The sequence below is a fragment of the Silene latifolia genome, chromosome Y, assembly GCF_048544455.1.
Source record: "Silene latifolia isolate original U9 population chromosome Y, ASM4854445v1, whole genome shotgun sequence".
Classification (NCBI taxonomy): Eukaryota; Viridiplantae; Streptophyta; class Magnoliopsida; order Caryophyllales; family Caryophyllaceae; genus Silene; species Silene latifolia.
In genome coordinates this window covers 145,891,469-145,908,064 of record NC_133538.1, presented here as the reverse complement: position 1 = coordinate 145,908,064, position 16,596 = coordinate 145,891,469, and the positions used below count along the sequence as shown (strand labels likewise).

Here is a 16,596-nt window from a genome sequence, read left to right as displayed (position 1 = left end):
GTGTTCTTACATTTATGTTCGGGGGTAAGGGAAAGAGGAACGTATCTAGAGAATACGAGATTAGAAATTCTTGACCAAGACTGAATGAAATCTTCTTGAATTTCATAAGTAACCCTTGTATTCTGTAACACATGGGTTACTTTTGAAATAACAAGGATAACTTTTGAGTAATTTCATACAATGAGAGTCTCATACGAGTCTCCCTGGTTTTCAAATGAGGGGAGCCTTGAAACTCTTCTTCGAACATCTACATCTAAGTCTGACATAAGAAGTAACCTTGTAAAGCAGAATAAAGCACACTGTAATAAACACATTCATCCACCTACTTTACTCTCTCAACCCTGCCTCCTTTAACACATCATTTCCGCTCACTACACACTCTCCAAACATGCTTTCCATACACGCCTTTGAACCCAAAAACTCGTTGATCAGAAACCCTTCATAAGGGTATTTGAATAAAGATACATAGTGCATTGGAGTCCAATACCTTGGGATTTCCTTCTTGGATATAAAATAGCCTGAGAAAAGGAAAAAAGATCCCATAATCCCTTGGATTACCGAGTTTCCAACTATGAAATTCGAAACCAAGGCACTGAAACACACCACGACTGAATTAGCAGTGTATAGTATCAACCATATAAGCAGGAGAAAGTGTGAGAAGGCCATGAATTTTTGGTTTAGTCCCACTAACCAATAGACTGGCACTGTGAACAAGATGGCTAGGATGAGTAAAATTGGCAAGTAGACTAATGAATTGGCAATGACATAGGACGAGATTCTGTAGCTTCCTGATGAAGTCTGCTTTATTAGTATCTCTCTCTCTCTCTCTCTCTGGTAGGAAAATAGGCAATGCTTCTGTTGTGCAAGATAACAGAAATGTTAATATAAACGCAAACAATCCCACCCAACACTACTACAAATCCAGGCAACCACAACGGCCTTTTAACAACGCTTATTCACGAAAATCACCAAAAGACGTAGAATGGATTGCACGAAATTTTACTAAACTTAATTACAACGGTTATGTGTTGTTAACCGTTGTTATTGGTTTTAACAACGGGTCAAACTTGCACAACCGTTGTTAATATAAAAACTAATAACAACAGTTTACTCTGTAATACATTATAACCGTTGTTAATAATTTGGCGCAAAATTAGTGAAAAGTTATTACAACGGTTATATTAGAACCCGTTGTTAATACTTTTTAACAACAGTTGTCAAAGGAACCGTTGTTAATAAATTATCTAATGACAACGGGTTTATGTGTAATAACCGTTGTCAATACTTTCAAGCAAATACCACAATAAATACCACACAAACACAGATCAGCTACAGCCACAAACACAAACACAAACACAAACACAAACACAAACACACAACCACACTCTTTCTCATCGTCTCTTTCTCATAGCCGCTTTATTATCTCCGTCACTGTTGTTGTCATCATCTCTTTCTTTCTCTAATTATCAGGTATATATCTATCGCTTTATGGTTTCAGGTTTTGTCATCTCCGTCATTATTGTTCTTCCTCTAATTATTTTATTTGCATGTGTTTTTCTCCGTCATTGTTCTTTCTCTAATTATTATTCGCTTAGTTTTTCAGCGTTTATTAGTAAAACAAAGAAGATGATGGAGAGGATAGTAAAACAAATCCACATTTAACATACATAAACTTAATTAATTGATATATATACATAAACTTAATGCATTGCTAAAAATACATTTCTTAGATGTTCATATAGGGATGCATTCTCTTCTATGAGAATCATCCTCTCCTCCTTTGCTATTTGGAGGTTTCGTTCCGCAGATGCAATATCTTCATATAGCTGCATTATCTGCGGCTATAACAAGCCATTTTTTTTGGCCCCCTTGAGTGCGATCCGAGCTTGGTCAAGGAAGAGCATGTTCTTCCTCTCGATTTCCTGCAAGTGGCGTATGAAACTTTTGTTGTACTCGGTCATAATGCATGTTAAACGAATGGTATCATTTATTAATGAAGGAAGTTTGGAGTTTATTAGGTTTTAAAGATTTAGGGTTTGAAGTTTAGGGTGGAGATAGTGATATAATGGATTGGTTATTGAGATAGTGGAATGAATTTATAATTAGTATATGTGTCGTTTGAGTTGTTTTTTAACTAATATGTTTAGGGTTTGATGCTTAAATTAATACGAAGTATGGCTTTTTGTTTAGGAAGTTGTGCCATATCCCTGCTTCAAATCTTATAACCCTTCACATTCCATATATTGTGTCCTTTCATGCAGGGATTTTGGCAGTAATAATGCATCTAGTAATCTATAATTAATTGATGCAGGAGGGATTTTGGCAGTAATGCTTTGTATTTTTATTTTTTTTAAAAACAATAACAACGGTTATATAAAAAAAACCCGTTGTCTTTAGTTATAGCAACGGTTTTTTCTATTGTAACCGTTGTTATAACTTTCCCACCAAAAATTAGTCACACTTTCCACAACGAATGACTCGTAACGACAACGGTTTTTAACCGTTAATAGTTTTCACAACGGGTTTCTTAAAAAAATCAACCGTTGTTAAAAGCTTTAACAATGAATGCTTTAACAACGTCTGCTTTTTTATATAACAACGGTCTTTAACCGTTGTTATACCCTATATCTGTAGTAGTGCCCTTTCAAGCGCTCCTTCTATATCATGCTTAAGATCATAGAAGATAGAACCTAATACCAGGCCTGAAGCCAGCATTTGCAGCGTCCTGCCGGCAAATAACTCCTTAGTTCTGAAAACCAGCTTAGAGAATGTCTGGCTTAGGATTACTATTTCCTTACACCTAAAGTTTGCATAATTGTGGGTGTTTTGGCAGAGATTTTACTGAACAGAAACGTCCTGCTAGGGGAATTAAGAAGGGGTGATCTAACTCAAGTAGTTTGCCTGACCAATATTGCTAAGTAAATAAATAAGTAAAAAGTAAAGACGCAAAGATTTTATACGTGGAAAAAAACCTGGGAATAAGGAAAAATACCACGGGCACCAAGCCAGGAGAGATTATTACTATGATTTTGAGTAGCCTGACAGAGTATTTGTATATCAGGCGTGACAGGCTAAGGATATTGCTAAATTATGTTTTGAATACAAGAATGAGAGTGATAGTACGAGTATGCCAGTGTGTCCCTCTTGTTTTTGTCTTCTCTTGTATTTATAATAGCCTTAGGAGCGGTTTTTCCAAGCTTGTTTAGGGTTTCCTGGCAAATAGGACTCGTGCCCTATTTACCCGGAAGTAGTTGATTGACCTCTTCAGCATTTCAGCCGTTGCTCTTGACCTTTTCTTCCATGATATCCTTTTGAATAAGTCTTCTTTATTTATAAGGGCTTTACTTATATGGCCTGATCGTGCCTTCCCTGTCACCTGTCCAGCTTTGATGGTGTTATCCTTATGCCTGACATGGTTTTCTTTCGAGCCAGGCCCGGTAGTTGCCCGTCCCGTGCTTCTCTCCCCGCTTGGTGCCTGTCTATATACTCTCGAGTGCGACTTGAAGTACTTCCCGCTCAAGTCTTGGCTTTAAATGTTGCTGGTCTTTGTCGTCGGGCGGGATAATTCTGGGCCCAACAATTGCCCCTTATCTCGCTTATTCCTTTATTGGGTCCGGCCAGGAATGAGGAGATAAAAATTTGGGCGAGCGAAAATTGTGTAGGAATCTTTAACGGATTAGGAGTTGTGTTTGGTTCAGCTTCTGTAACGGCTATATTGCCATAAATAGGGTAGATTCACAAAACCCTAGGAGAGTCATGATTAAGCTCAATCACTTGTTTTCTTGCCCGTTTAATTTTGTGGCTATAAATACCTTGCTTTGTGTATTTTGCTTCCACATTCCAATCTTCTAATTTCTTCTTTCTCTTTCTAAAATTCTCTTCTGCAAAAAATCAATCTTCATCAAAAAATAAAATATGGCTGGAGGTAGGAGAAAGACGGCTACTTCTAAGGCTCCTGCTGAGGTTGAGAAGGTTCCTGCTGAAGTTGAGAAGGTTCCTGCTGTTGTCGATGTCCCAGATATCATCCCTGAGGATGAAGTGGTGGAGGTGGTTGCTCCCTCAGAAATTTGATCCATGTCATATAAAGGGGTTGAATATACTCTTGTTAAGGCTTTGACTGCTTCTTTCCACGAAGCTAATCAGTTGAATCCAATCTTTGAGCATTATCTGAAAGGTCAGGTCTCATTCTGCTTTGAAGGCCGAGGTTTGGATTCCCGAGAGTGGTCCATCGGGGCTAATTGGGGTAGTCCAGTTGGTTCTCGTATTTTTGAATGGGCATTTAAGGGTGGATGCCGCTTCCCTTTCTCCTTTTATGGTCAAGTGATCGGGGCTATTAAGGTCCCTCCATTCCAACTCATGCCAATGGTTTGTAAAATTGTTCATTCGGTTGAGCGCTTATGTTCCAAACATAAGTGGTTATCACCCCCGGAAGATTTCAAGAATGTCTACCACTTGAAGAGTCATTCCACTGGCCGGTTCAACCTTCGAGTCAGATCAAAGATGGCTCACCTGATTACTAACTTTGATTCAGGGGATGATAAGGGATGGGCTGAGACTTATATGTTCATCAGGGCTGATTCTATTGCCCCTGGCCTGGATTACCTTAATTATCCGGCTATTGAAGGAGGTAATTTCTTTTTTGCATTGTATTTTGATTGAAGATGTTATATTTTGGGAAGTGTACTTACTTGCTTTTGTCTTTGTAGTAAATGACCGGGTGAATAATCCTGATGCTGAGGGGTCGGCTGATCGGATTACAGCTTTTATGGCGTTGCTGAGGAGGAGAGGACATGGCCTGCCTGTCTGGGGCAAGCACCTATGCCTCATTTCAAGAAGGCTAAATTAAGTACTTATAAACCGGTGAAGAGTGCTAAAGCTCCAGGGCCTTCCTCGTCAGGGAGTAAGTTTTGTTTATTTTTATTTTGGACGTGTTTATATTGCTGATGTAGAGCCTCGTCGTGCAGCCACCAGGGCTTCTGCCAGGATAGCTAGTTTTGGTCTTTCCCTGGTGAAGGCAGGTGTTTCCCAAATCACAGGGAGAAGTCTAAGAGTAGTGAGGCCACATGGAGTGACAGTGATGTACAAATTCAGGAGCCTGTGCAGAAAGTACAGTTGGCATCCCCTGAGAAAGTTGTGGATGAGGGTGGTCGTCCTGAAAAGTGAAAAAGGGTAGATGAATCATCAGGAGGGGTTTATGAGGTTAGGGGGGTTAGGGTTCGGTTGGATGAGGTTCAGTTTGCTAAGGAACAGATCCAGGCTCAAGCTTTTATGGTTGATGACCCTTATTACCCGATGATCGTGCGGGATTCTTCGCCGTGCCTTGTCGTCATGTATCGTACCAGGGATTATGCTGCCAATCTGATTACCATGCTTCAGGAGGTATTTTCTTTTTGTCTAATTTTGTGTGGGTATTTAAGTGTTTTTTTTTTGTGTGTGGCTTAAACGGGTATGTTTTCTTTGCCAGAATGTCAATGATATCTTTGAGGGTCGCCGCTAACCGGATTCTCCCACGACCTTAAAGATACCTTGGATTGGGAGGTGCAGATTCTGAAGAAGGATGCTGCAAAGTTTAAGGCTGAATTGGAAGCGTCAAGGGCAGAGAATCACTCTTTAAAGGAGGATAATGAGGTAGGGAAAGCTCGGTTGGTGGTGGAGTCTTCTAAGCTGAAATCTGCTCAGGATGCCCTGAAAGCTCTTCAGGCTAAATTTGATACTGTTCAGGAAGAGTTGAAGGTTAAGAAGCAGGCTATGCAGGAGCAGCTGAAAGTAAATGAGGAGCTGGCTGTTGAAAGGGATTTGGTGCATGGCAGGTACAAGGATGCTGCTACTTATTTCTTCGGCAGGGGTCGTGTGGATGCTATGAAGGAGCCTGTCGAGGTTAGGCCTTTTTGGAATCCTGACCAGGAGTTGGCCAATCTCAACACTACTTACTCTGAGCTTTGTAAACTGCACGCTGATGAGGAAGTGGACTCTTTACCATCCAAGGAGAAAAGTGGCGATGCTGAGGAATGGGGGGATGATGAAGGAGAAGAGGAAGAAGAGGAGCTTGTTGATGAGGGGATCAGTTCTGCTACAGCTTCCAAGGCAGGCTGATTTATTTTTTGTTTTGTCATGTTTTGGTTTGTTGGGTTTGGCCCATCCAGGGGGGACGTTCCCTGGACAAACAATTTTCTTGTTTTTGGTTTTTTGAAGCTTGTTTTGTTTTACCCCAGGAGGGATGTTTCCCTGGGTAATTTCATCATTTTGGAATAAATATATCATATTCTTTTCCCTTGACTTCTTTGAATGGCTTGACTTGTACTTGTAAATAATACATTTGACGTTTTTTTGTTAGAATAATGCCTGTCCGGAGGGCTTATGGCCCTCATTCCGTTTTTAGGAAATGATGGCTCTGTTGCCTGTCAGGAGGGCTTTTCTGAGAGGGGGGGGTGGTTGCCAGTCAAGAGGGCTTATGGCCCTCAGCCTGTCAAGAGGGCTTATTTGGACAAGTAGTCTGGTATATTTCACCATTGTACTTGTTTTTTATGTACTGAGCTCAGTTTAGTATTTAGGTCGGGCAGGCAGGTGCCAAATTTATTGTAGAGCATTTCAGGAATGCTTTCCAGGTTGGGTGGAGTGGCCCTCAATCCTGAATATTTGTTTAAGCCTAAGTGCAGCATGTAACTAATGAAAAGAAGGCGTAAAACAAGTTTTCAGGATTCAATATAATAGTATTTAAATAAGCAGACTAGGCAGAGCTAAAAATAACAGGCATGTTTTCAGGCAAATTGGCAGATAGCAGGAAGACATATTTTATAGGGGATTTGCTATAAGATTCTAGTTAAACATATAAGGAGTCGATAGTTTTACCTGTTTCTGGTTTAGACGTGAAATAACTTTAAGTGGGAAATGTTCCAGGATCTGGGGATCATTTCTCCGTCCAAAGTTTGCAGCTTGTAAGCTCCTTGTCCTACTATTGAATCAATTAGGTATGGTCCTTCCCATGTGGGAGCTAGCTTGCCTGCATTTTTCTCTCTGGTGTTAGGGAAGACTTTTTTTAGGACTACGTCTCCTTCCTTGAATACCCTGATGTTGACATTCTTGTTGTAACTTCTGGCTACTGTTTGTTGATAGGAGGTTATCCTGACCTTGGCTGCATCCCTTAGTTCTTCAGTTAGGATCAGGCTATCTTGCAATAGTGGTCTGTTTTCCTCTATGGTATTCAGGCTGCTTCTGGTGGTTGGTACATGAATTTCTGCTGGGATTACTGCTTCAGAGCCATAGACCAAGGAATAGGGGGTTTGGCCTGTGGCTGTTTTAGGTGTAGTTTTGTCAGCCCATAGGACCAAAGGGAGTTCTTCAGCCCATCTTCCTTTTCTCCTCTTTAACTTTTTCTTCAGGCATCTAATTACTACTTTGTTCTTGGATTCTCGCCCCGACCGTTGGCTTTGGGTAGCCTGGTGTGGATGTGGCCAGTTAATATTCCATTGTGCACGAGAAATTTGTCTTGTCCTCTTTCCCACAAATTGTGTACCATTGTCACAGACTATTCTGAAGGTATTCCATATCTACATATGATATTTCGTTTGATGAATGATATGACATCCTTCTCTTTGACTTGCCCGTATGAATCAGCCTCTATCCATTTGGAAAAATAATCGATCATTGCCAAAGAAAACTTTCTCATCCGGATGCTTGAGGTAACTTGACTACTATATCCATGCCCCATTTCATGAATGGCCGGGGGGCTGAGATGGAGTGTAGTAGCTCGATGGTTGGTGGATATAAGGGGAGTGAATTTGACAGAGCTTCACATTTAGAGTTGTATGCTATGCGATCGGCTCTCGGGGTTGGCCAAAAGTAACTGTCTGAGAACTTTACTCGGCCGAGATTACGCCACCTTTGTGATTTCCACAAGATCCATCATGTATATCTTCTATAACCCGTTTAGCTTCGTGTGGTTCCAGGCAACGCAGGTAAGGTCCAGCATGTGACTTTTTAAACAATATGTTATTGATAATGGTGTAGGTAGAGGCTTTGAGTCTTAGGGCCCTCGCTTCGTTTTTATCATTAGGGAGTATCCCCTGTAAGAACCAATCATAGTATGGTTTGGTCCAAGAAGTTGTGTCCTCATGAATGGGACAAGTTTGATCAGGCCTTTCTATGGTTGGTTCTAACAGATGAACAATGGGTATTTTATCAAACACAGCAGGGATGAAGTTTGATCCCAGGCTGGCCAGGGCATCAGCCTGGGTATTTAGGTCCCTTGGTATTTGGTCAATGTCAAAGGAATTGAATATTTTGCAAAGGTTTTTGACATACTCTAAATAAGGTACCATTTTTGAATCCTTTGCTGCATATTTTCCTTTGACTTGATTGGAAATTAAGAGAGAGTCAGTTTTTACCTTGAGGTTTGCTACACCAAGTTCTATGCATACCTTAAGTCCAGCTATCAGGGCTTCATACTCAGCTTCATTGTTTGTAGCTTTGAATTCACAACTAATAGCCTGTGCAATTAGGTCTCCCTGTGGTGATTTCAATACTAGTCTTAGGCCAGTCCCTCTCATATTTGTTGCTCCATCTACATGTAGAGTCCATTCCTGGTTTGATTTATGGGTGTCTAGGTGGTTGACCTCTTTTATGAGGTCTGGTTCTAGGGTAGGACTAAATTCAGCTACGAAGTCTGCTAATGCCTGAGACTTAATTGATGTCCTGGGTTCAAAGGTTATGTCATAGGCGCTGATTTGTACTGACCATTTTGCCATTCTGCCTTAACTCATGCTTTCTCAGGACAGATTTGATAGGCATGTTGGTTTTGACAATGATTGCATGACTTTCAAAATAAGGTCTAAGTTTGGTGCAAGATATGACTAAAGCAAGTACGTATTTTTCAAGTAGATCATACCTTGTTTCTGCATCTAGGAGACTCTTACTTACATAATAGACTGGATGCTGTTGGCCATCAATCTCCTTGGTCAGGACTCCACTTACTACTGTCTCTGTTACAGATAGGTAGAGCGTCAAGGGTTCTCCTTTGTCTGGTTTGGCAAGTAGTGGAGGTGTAGTCAAGTATGCTTTAAGATCTTGGAAGGCCGCTTCATGTTCAGGCAACCATTCGAACGATTTGTTTTTCCTGAGGAGGTCATAGAAAGACCTGCATCTTTCAGATGATCTGGATATGAATAACTGTTGTGTACGCAACTCGTCTGTCAGCTTTTGAATGTCTTTGACAGACTTGGGAGATTCTAGTTCCAGTATAGCTTGTATTTGTTCTGGGCTGGCTTCTATTCCTCTTTTGGTTACCATGTATCCCAGAAATTTGCCTGAAGAAACTCCAAAATAGCATTTGGAAGGATTGAGCTTCATGTTGAACTTTTCCAGGATCTTGAAAACTGTTTCCAGATCTCTGACATGGTCTTCAGCCTTTTTTGATTTGACCACCATGTCATCAATATAAACTTCCATTGTATCCCCTATTTTATCTTTGAACATCATATTGACCAGGCGTTGGTATGTTGCCCCTACATTCTTCAGGCCAAAGGGCATTCTTTGTGTAAAGATATATGCCTCTTTCTGTGATGAATGCAGTGTGTTCCTGGTCAGATGGGTGCATCTTAATCTGGTTGAATCCGCTTGAGGCATCCATAAATGTTAGGAGTTCTTGTCCTGCTGTAGCATTTACCATTACGTCTATGTGAGGGAGTGGAAATGGGTCTTTTGGGCAGGCCTTGTTTAGGTCTGTGTAGTCTACACAAACTCTCCATTTACCATTCTTTTTTTGTACTAATACCACATTGGCTAGCCAGTCAGGGTACATGATTTCTCTTATCATCCCCATATCCAGTAGTTTGTCCACTTCTTCTGTAACACCCCACGGTAATTGAAGAGGTTCAGTGATAGGCTTAAATGACTAGTGCTTAAAGGGATTGGATGTACTACTCATATCAACAAAGTGCACTTTCTTTTATGGTCATCCATGTGAAAGAATTCCAAAGTTAAGTGTGCTTGACTGGGAGTAGTCTTAGGATGGGTGACCTCCTGGGAAGGTTTCCGGGATGCGTATGAGTGAGGACAAAATGCGGCTTGTGTAAAGGACCCGTGTTGATCGTGGGCCATGTACACGGCTGGTGAGCTATCATAAGTAACGCTCCAGACCCGTTTGGGCCGGGGTGTTACAAGTGGTATCGAGCAACCTGCGGCCCGTGTGGTGATCGGAGGCAGTTGTTATACGCTCCTGGAGGCGGTGGTTATACGCTCCATTGTGATCACACACTTAGCGGAGGAGGATTACAGGTTAACGGTTATGCTCCCGGTAGCAACGGGGACGCTTGCGTTCTTGAGTGGGGGTGATCAACACCCCACGGTAATTGAAGACGTCCAGTGATAGGCTTAAATGACTAGTGCTTAAAGGGATTGGAAGTACTACTCATATCAACAAAGTGCACTTTCTTTTATGGTCATCCATGTGAAAGAATTCCAAAGTTAAGTGTGCTTGACTGGGAGTAGTCTTAGGATGGGTGACCTCCTGGGAAGGTTTCTGGGATGCGCATGAGTGAGGACAAAATGCGCTGTAAAGGACCCGTGTTGATCTGTGGGCCATGTAAACAGCCTGGTGAGCTATCATAAGTAACCGCTCCCGACCCGGTTTGGGCCGGGGTGTTACATCTTCATTAATAATAGCATTACGTTTAGAGGCAAAATTTCTTCTTTTCTGTTGCACAGGCTTATAAGATTTGTCAATATTTAGTTTATGTGTAATGATATTTGCATCTACACCAGTCATATCAAAATGAGACCAGGCAAAACATGAAGATTTATTTTTAAGAAAGCTTACTAATTCTTGTCTGATGTTGTCAGGGACATCAGATCCTACCAGTACATGCCTGTCAAGATACTCAGGGTCTAAAATTACTTGATCTGTCTCCATTTTGGTTTTTGCCACATAAGTTGTCCTGACAGGGTATTGTAATTGATAGGCGAGAGACTTACCTGCCTTGGAGGGTTTCAATGACTCAATATAACATTCCTGGGCATATTTTTGTTCACTTTTATGGTTGCTACTCCCCATTCTGTTGGTATCTTGATGCATTGGTGGTACGTGGAGGGTATGGCCCTCACATTGTGGATCCATGGTCTTCCTAGGATAGCGTTGTAGGAGGACATGCAGTCCAGGACTCCAAATCTTTCGTATGAGGAGACTCCTTCCACATATGTTGGCAGGTGTATTTCTCCCAGTGTATTCCTTGTTTCTCCACTGAATCCTACTAGGACATTAGAATTCTTTATGATTTGACTTTCATCAATCTTCATTGCTTTAAGGACATCAAGCATGATCAGGTTTACTGAGCTGCCTCTATCCACCAGGATTCTCAGGACACGTGCATTTCCTATTTGGATGGTGATAACCAGGCTATCATGGTGTAGATCAGGAATACCCTGCATAACAGTATCGTCAAAAGTAATTTGAGGTAAATTTTTAGGTTTAAAAGGAGATTTTATTTTTGACTCCCAGGCAATTTTCTTTGCAGCTGAACTGGTCAGGCCACAAATCTCAGATCCTCAATTGATGAATTTGACCTCATAGATGGGTGGTGCTTGGGACAGGTCACGTTGTTGCCTTTATGGGTTCTTTCTTATTCCATCATCTTCCCTGTTCTTTGTTGGCATCAGGTCTTTCAGATATCCCTTCTTTAGCAGGTAGGCCACTTGCCTGCGCAATCCCAGGCATTCTTCTGTTTTGTGCCCTATATCCATGTGTAATTCGCACCATCTTGTAGTATCCTTCCTTGAGTTGGGGTTATCTGACTTCTTTGGCCATTTGACAATGTCTCCCATATTGTCAAGTCTCTTGATTAGTCCTACAATATCAACAGAGGAGTTATATTTTTAGATAGGGGGATAAGTATAGGAGTTACCTCGTTGTTCATGTGTGTAGTTGACTTCTGATCTGTCAGGTCTTGTGTAACGGGATGGCCTGGAACTGCTCCCTCTGTTGTTGGAACTTTTTCTGTTGACTTTGTCATATCCTGTATTATTGTTAGTGTTGTCTGCCTTGTAGCCTTTATCTTCTTCCTGCCGAATATAGCCTATGGCTAATGCCTGGACATCTTCAAAGGTATGACAAGGCTTCATGGTCATTGCATCATAGAAGTCACTATCCAGGGGTAGCCTTTGCCTGAAAGCTTCCACGGCTGTTCCAACATCACATCTGGGGATTGACACCTTTTCCTTGTTGAATCTTGTCATGTAGGATCTAATTGATTCACCAGGCTTTTGCTTGATCCTGTATAAGTCACTGGATCTCTTCTCAAGTTCCCCGCTTTGTGGCAAACCGATGGTTGAAGGAGTTGACCGGTCGGCAAAGGACTTGATGCTTCCGTTTGCGGGTTTATGTACCATTCTTTGGCGAGGCCCATTCGGGTTGTCCCAAACCCTTGCGAGATCTGCGAGACTTGTCTTAGTTCACTAGTAATAGATGCTGCCAATATCCTTTGCTTGTAATAGGCTACATGATTTTGTGGATATGTGGTCCCATCATAGATTCTCATTGAGGGAACCATAAATTTCTTTGGTAGGTCTATTCTTGTTATTTCATCCACAAAGGGTAAATCAACATAACTTTCTGGATTTGCTTCCTCAATTGGGGTAGAGACTCCAGGGATCTTTTCAAATCTTTAATGGAGTTTTTGGATTTCTTGGAGCATGGCCATCATGATTGCTGTATTGGTTTGATCTGGTGGAGTTTATTCATTTTGGATTTCCTCTGAGTCTGTCTCTTCTCCTGCTTTGGACTTTGGTGGAGTAGGAATGCCAAAGTTGGAGAAATCAATGTTCCTGATGATTGAGGAGAATGGTGTGCCAGGTTGAACTTTCAACTGTGATCCTGAAGTTTTCTCTCCTAGCCTTAGTTTCAGGCTGGATTCTGATTCCTTTAATTTTGCAACTTCAGCTTCAGCCTGGGCCATTTTCTATTTCAGCTGTTCCATTTACAACAATTGTTGTTGGGTGGTAGCCAGTTGTTGTTCAATGCTATCTCCTGTCATTTCTCAAGTTTTTGTGTTATTTGGTTTTGGGTTTTGATTATTTTAGAGCTAGATGCCCCACGGTGGGCGCTGATACGTGCCTAATATATAGTCTTTTTGGCCTATTTCAGCACGTATTTCTATGCTTTTCTATACTATTTTTATAGTATTTTGCCCCGAATTGGCTACTTTGGTGTATTTTGTCCTTTTTGTAAGAATGATCGCGAAAGTGGTGGAACCATACTCCTTTTCGTCCTTTTTGCATGCATTTAGAGGAGACGGGATTGACCCAGAGTGAGTTACTGCATTTGGAAGCGTCGTAGCACGCACTACGAGGCACTTGGGTGAAGACGTGAGCTGAACTGAAGATAAAAGTACTCGATCGAGCTATCCCTTGGTCGATCGAGTGATTTCTAGACCCCCTGGTACTCGATCGAGCTATCCCTTAGTCGATCGAGTAAGCTGCACATGACCAAGTCCTCGATCGAGTAAGAAGCTGGTCGATCGAGGGACTTCTGCTGAGATGATGGTCGATCGAGTGGTTTAACCCACTCGATCGAGAGGTTTTCGACGTTATGGGCTTTAATCAGTCCATGCTTTACTTATTTCCGCGTAAACTCTTGGTTGTTTTGGCTATTTAACCTATGATTTACTAGGTTAATGGCATCTCCTTTTTGATCTAATCTTCGACACTAGAAAACTACTGCTTCCTTTCCTACGTTACTTTTTACTTTCGACGGCTACTCTTGTTTTCGGGATTGCTTCATTGGATTTCGTGTTCTTTACGCCGGAATTTGCTTGGATTGTAATTCCTCCCTTCTCTTTATTAATAAGAATTACTTGTTGTTTTAATTTCTCGTTTATGTTATCATTTCTCTTTGCCCTAATTTTCGTTATTACGTTTTATCATTTATTCATTATGTTCTCTGCTGGAATTTTATCTGCTGTTAGTTTAATTACCGACATGAGTAGCTAAACCCTTTTCATGTTGGGATTAGGGGATCTGCGGTAGAAAAATGACGACGTAGTGAATGAATTGGACGAATTGATTAAGAGACCACAGCACTATAGCAATTTAACAGTAATTCCCGACCTAGTTGAGTGCACGCTTCTATGTCACCCATTAAATCGCTACAATTAATCCTGGATCGAAAGATTGGACTAAATAGGCTGCTATAAACATGAGACTACCCTAATGAGGACGAAAGTTAAGTTAGTGGTATTTTAGGGTAGGAAGTGGACCGAAAGGACCTTCTAACATCCGTCTCACATTAGTTAAATCTCGAGTCATTTACTTCTGAGTTGTTGGACTACCGTAGTGAACCGAACTTCCGACATGTCCCTCTCTTCTTGATAGTTAAATCGTAATTTCTTCGCTTTTATTACTCTTAGTTAGAATCAATTTTAATCAAACCCCCATTTGTTACCATAGGATTAGAATAGGCAGCTATAATTACATTTCCTCCCTGTGAATTCGATACTCGACTGCCTCTGCTACATTTTAGTTGAGACCGTTAGGTTTTATCTTTGATAGGGTTGCGATAGCCGTGTCAAATTTTGGCGCCGTTGCCGGGGAGGCAATTGTTCAATTTTATTAGTTGTTTCGTTTTAATCCTGTTTCGGTCTAAGGGACACCCGTTCCTTGGACTATTCTCATTTCTTGTTGTACTTTCTTCTTATGCGCAGGTCGCAAGGTGGTCCACTACTACCGTTTGATCCTGAGATTGAAAGGTCTCTGCACGTAAAGAGGAGATTGTTCCAAGATCAACAGCTAGAGGAAGAGTCCAGTTCTCGTTCCAATTACTACGAGAACGAATTGTTCGAGGACAACCCACCGTCTTCTCCAGTTTCTACTTCATCAGTTGAAACCGTCGCTTTCCCACATTCCCGAGATGGCCGAAGAAGCGACCATTGCTAGTCACTCGAACCTCGGCGCGAATCTCTACAAGGGATTCACGTTACCAGGGGAGGCAAGAAAATTTGAGCCAAAGCCGTCCCTCATAAATTTGGTCGAGAGGAATCTATTTGGGAGCTGCAAATGAAGATGCGACAAGCACATGGAAATATTCATTGATTATTGCGGTTCCATGTCTCCACCAACTGGCGTGACTCGACCAAGTGAAAGAAACCATGTTCATTTTCTCACTCACTCGCGATCTTTGCCGCAAGGGAGTGGTATAGGGATTTGGACCGGGCAAATGAGGGGATAACGATTTGGAATTCGCTAGCTTTGGCATTTTACAAGAAGTATTTCTCCGCTTCAAAGACTATCGCCATTAGAGCTCAGATAACGAGCTTTAAACAAGGGCCTGACGAGACCTTCCACGAGGCATGGGTTCGATTCAAGAAGCTAGTGCGCACCATACCGCACCATGGGATCGAAAAATGGAACCTGTGCAACCATTTTTATAATGGTTTATATGATGATAACAAGGCCGTTTTAGATGCTGCTGCTAATGGCCGTTTTGCTGAAAACTTGGGAGCTACCAAGGGGTGGAAGATCATTGATGATCTGGCCACCCATAAAGCTGAATATGGGAACTCGAGAGGAAACCAAGGAAGAGCTGCCGAATCTACTTCTGTCGCGGCACTTGAAGCCCTCAATGCAAGGTTTGACAAGTATGAGCTAGGAGGGGTTTCTAAGGGGGGCATGTACCAGGTTAATCTTTGTGACGGACGGTCCGTTCGTGCAGTAGGAGATGCGGAGGAGAGAGACATGTCTCGGATCATTGTCCCGATCCTTTTGAGCAATGCGCTGCGCTTTCAACATTACATGCGGAACAACGATTACTACGAGCCGAATATCCATCCCAATTTGAGGTGGAGCAATCGAATGTGCTCAACCCCACGGCTCCTCCAACGCAAAGAACCAATCATTCCTCCACACCAGAAGCAACAAGGCTATCAGAAGCCTCCATCCTTCAACCCTCCTAACCAAGGTGCATCATCCTCTAGTGGGGTGAGTGAAATGAGTGAATCAAGTCTATGGTGCAAGCCATATCGAAGCAATTGCGGTGAATGATCAACAAAATCAACAAAGAAATCGCGTCACATAAGGCACTTGAGACTCAAGTTGCCCAACTTGCTTTAAATCAATCCTCGAGGAAACCGGGTCAATTACCGACTCAAAATGAGAAGAACCCACATGAGACGGTAAACTCGATCGAATTGAGAAGCGATCTTTCTTATGAGGACCGAAGTGAAGAAATCGACCAAGATAGTCAGAATCGATGATGAACAGTGTTCTCAAGAAAAAGGGCTCACGACAAGGCGGGTTACTCGATCGACTACAGGCTGGTGTTCCATCGAGTGGAAAAGGTGAAGAAAGCCCTCGATCGAGTAGTCGTTACGCTCGATCGAGTGAACAGGAAGTTGAGGTTGATCGATTGAGTGAGAATGTTACTCGATCGACTGAAGTTGATGAAGAAACTGCTCGATCGAGTAAGCACATTGCTCGATCGAGTGACAATGATGACGGGAAGCTTATTCGAGAGCCTGCTAGTGCTCGTTTAAGCGAGAAATCACCGTAAAGACCTCGTTCGAGAGGTAAGAGGCGTCCAAAGGATACCGAACTTGCACCGAAAGACACTTTGGA

General features: G+C 42.0%; 1 pseudogene; it reads right to left on the bottom strand.

Annotated features, from left to right (window-relative positions):
• Positions 1-210: 210 nt before the first annotated feature.
• The window catches only part of LOC141629125 (ABC transporter G family member 5-like), a 28,086-nt pseudogene continuing 11,700 nt past the window's right edge, over positions 211-16,596 (bottom strand).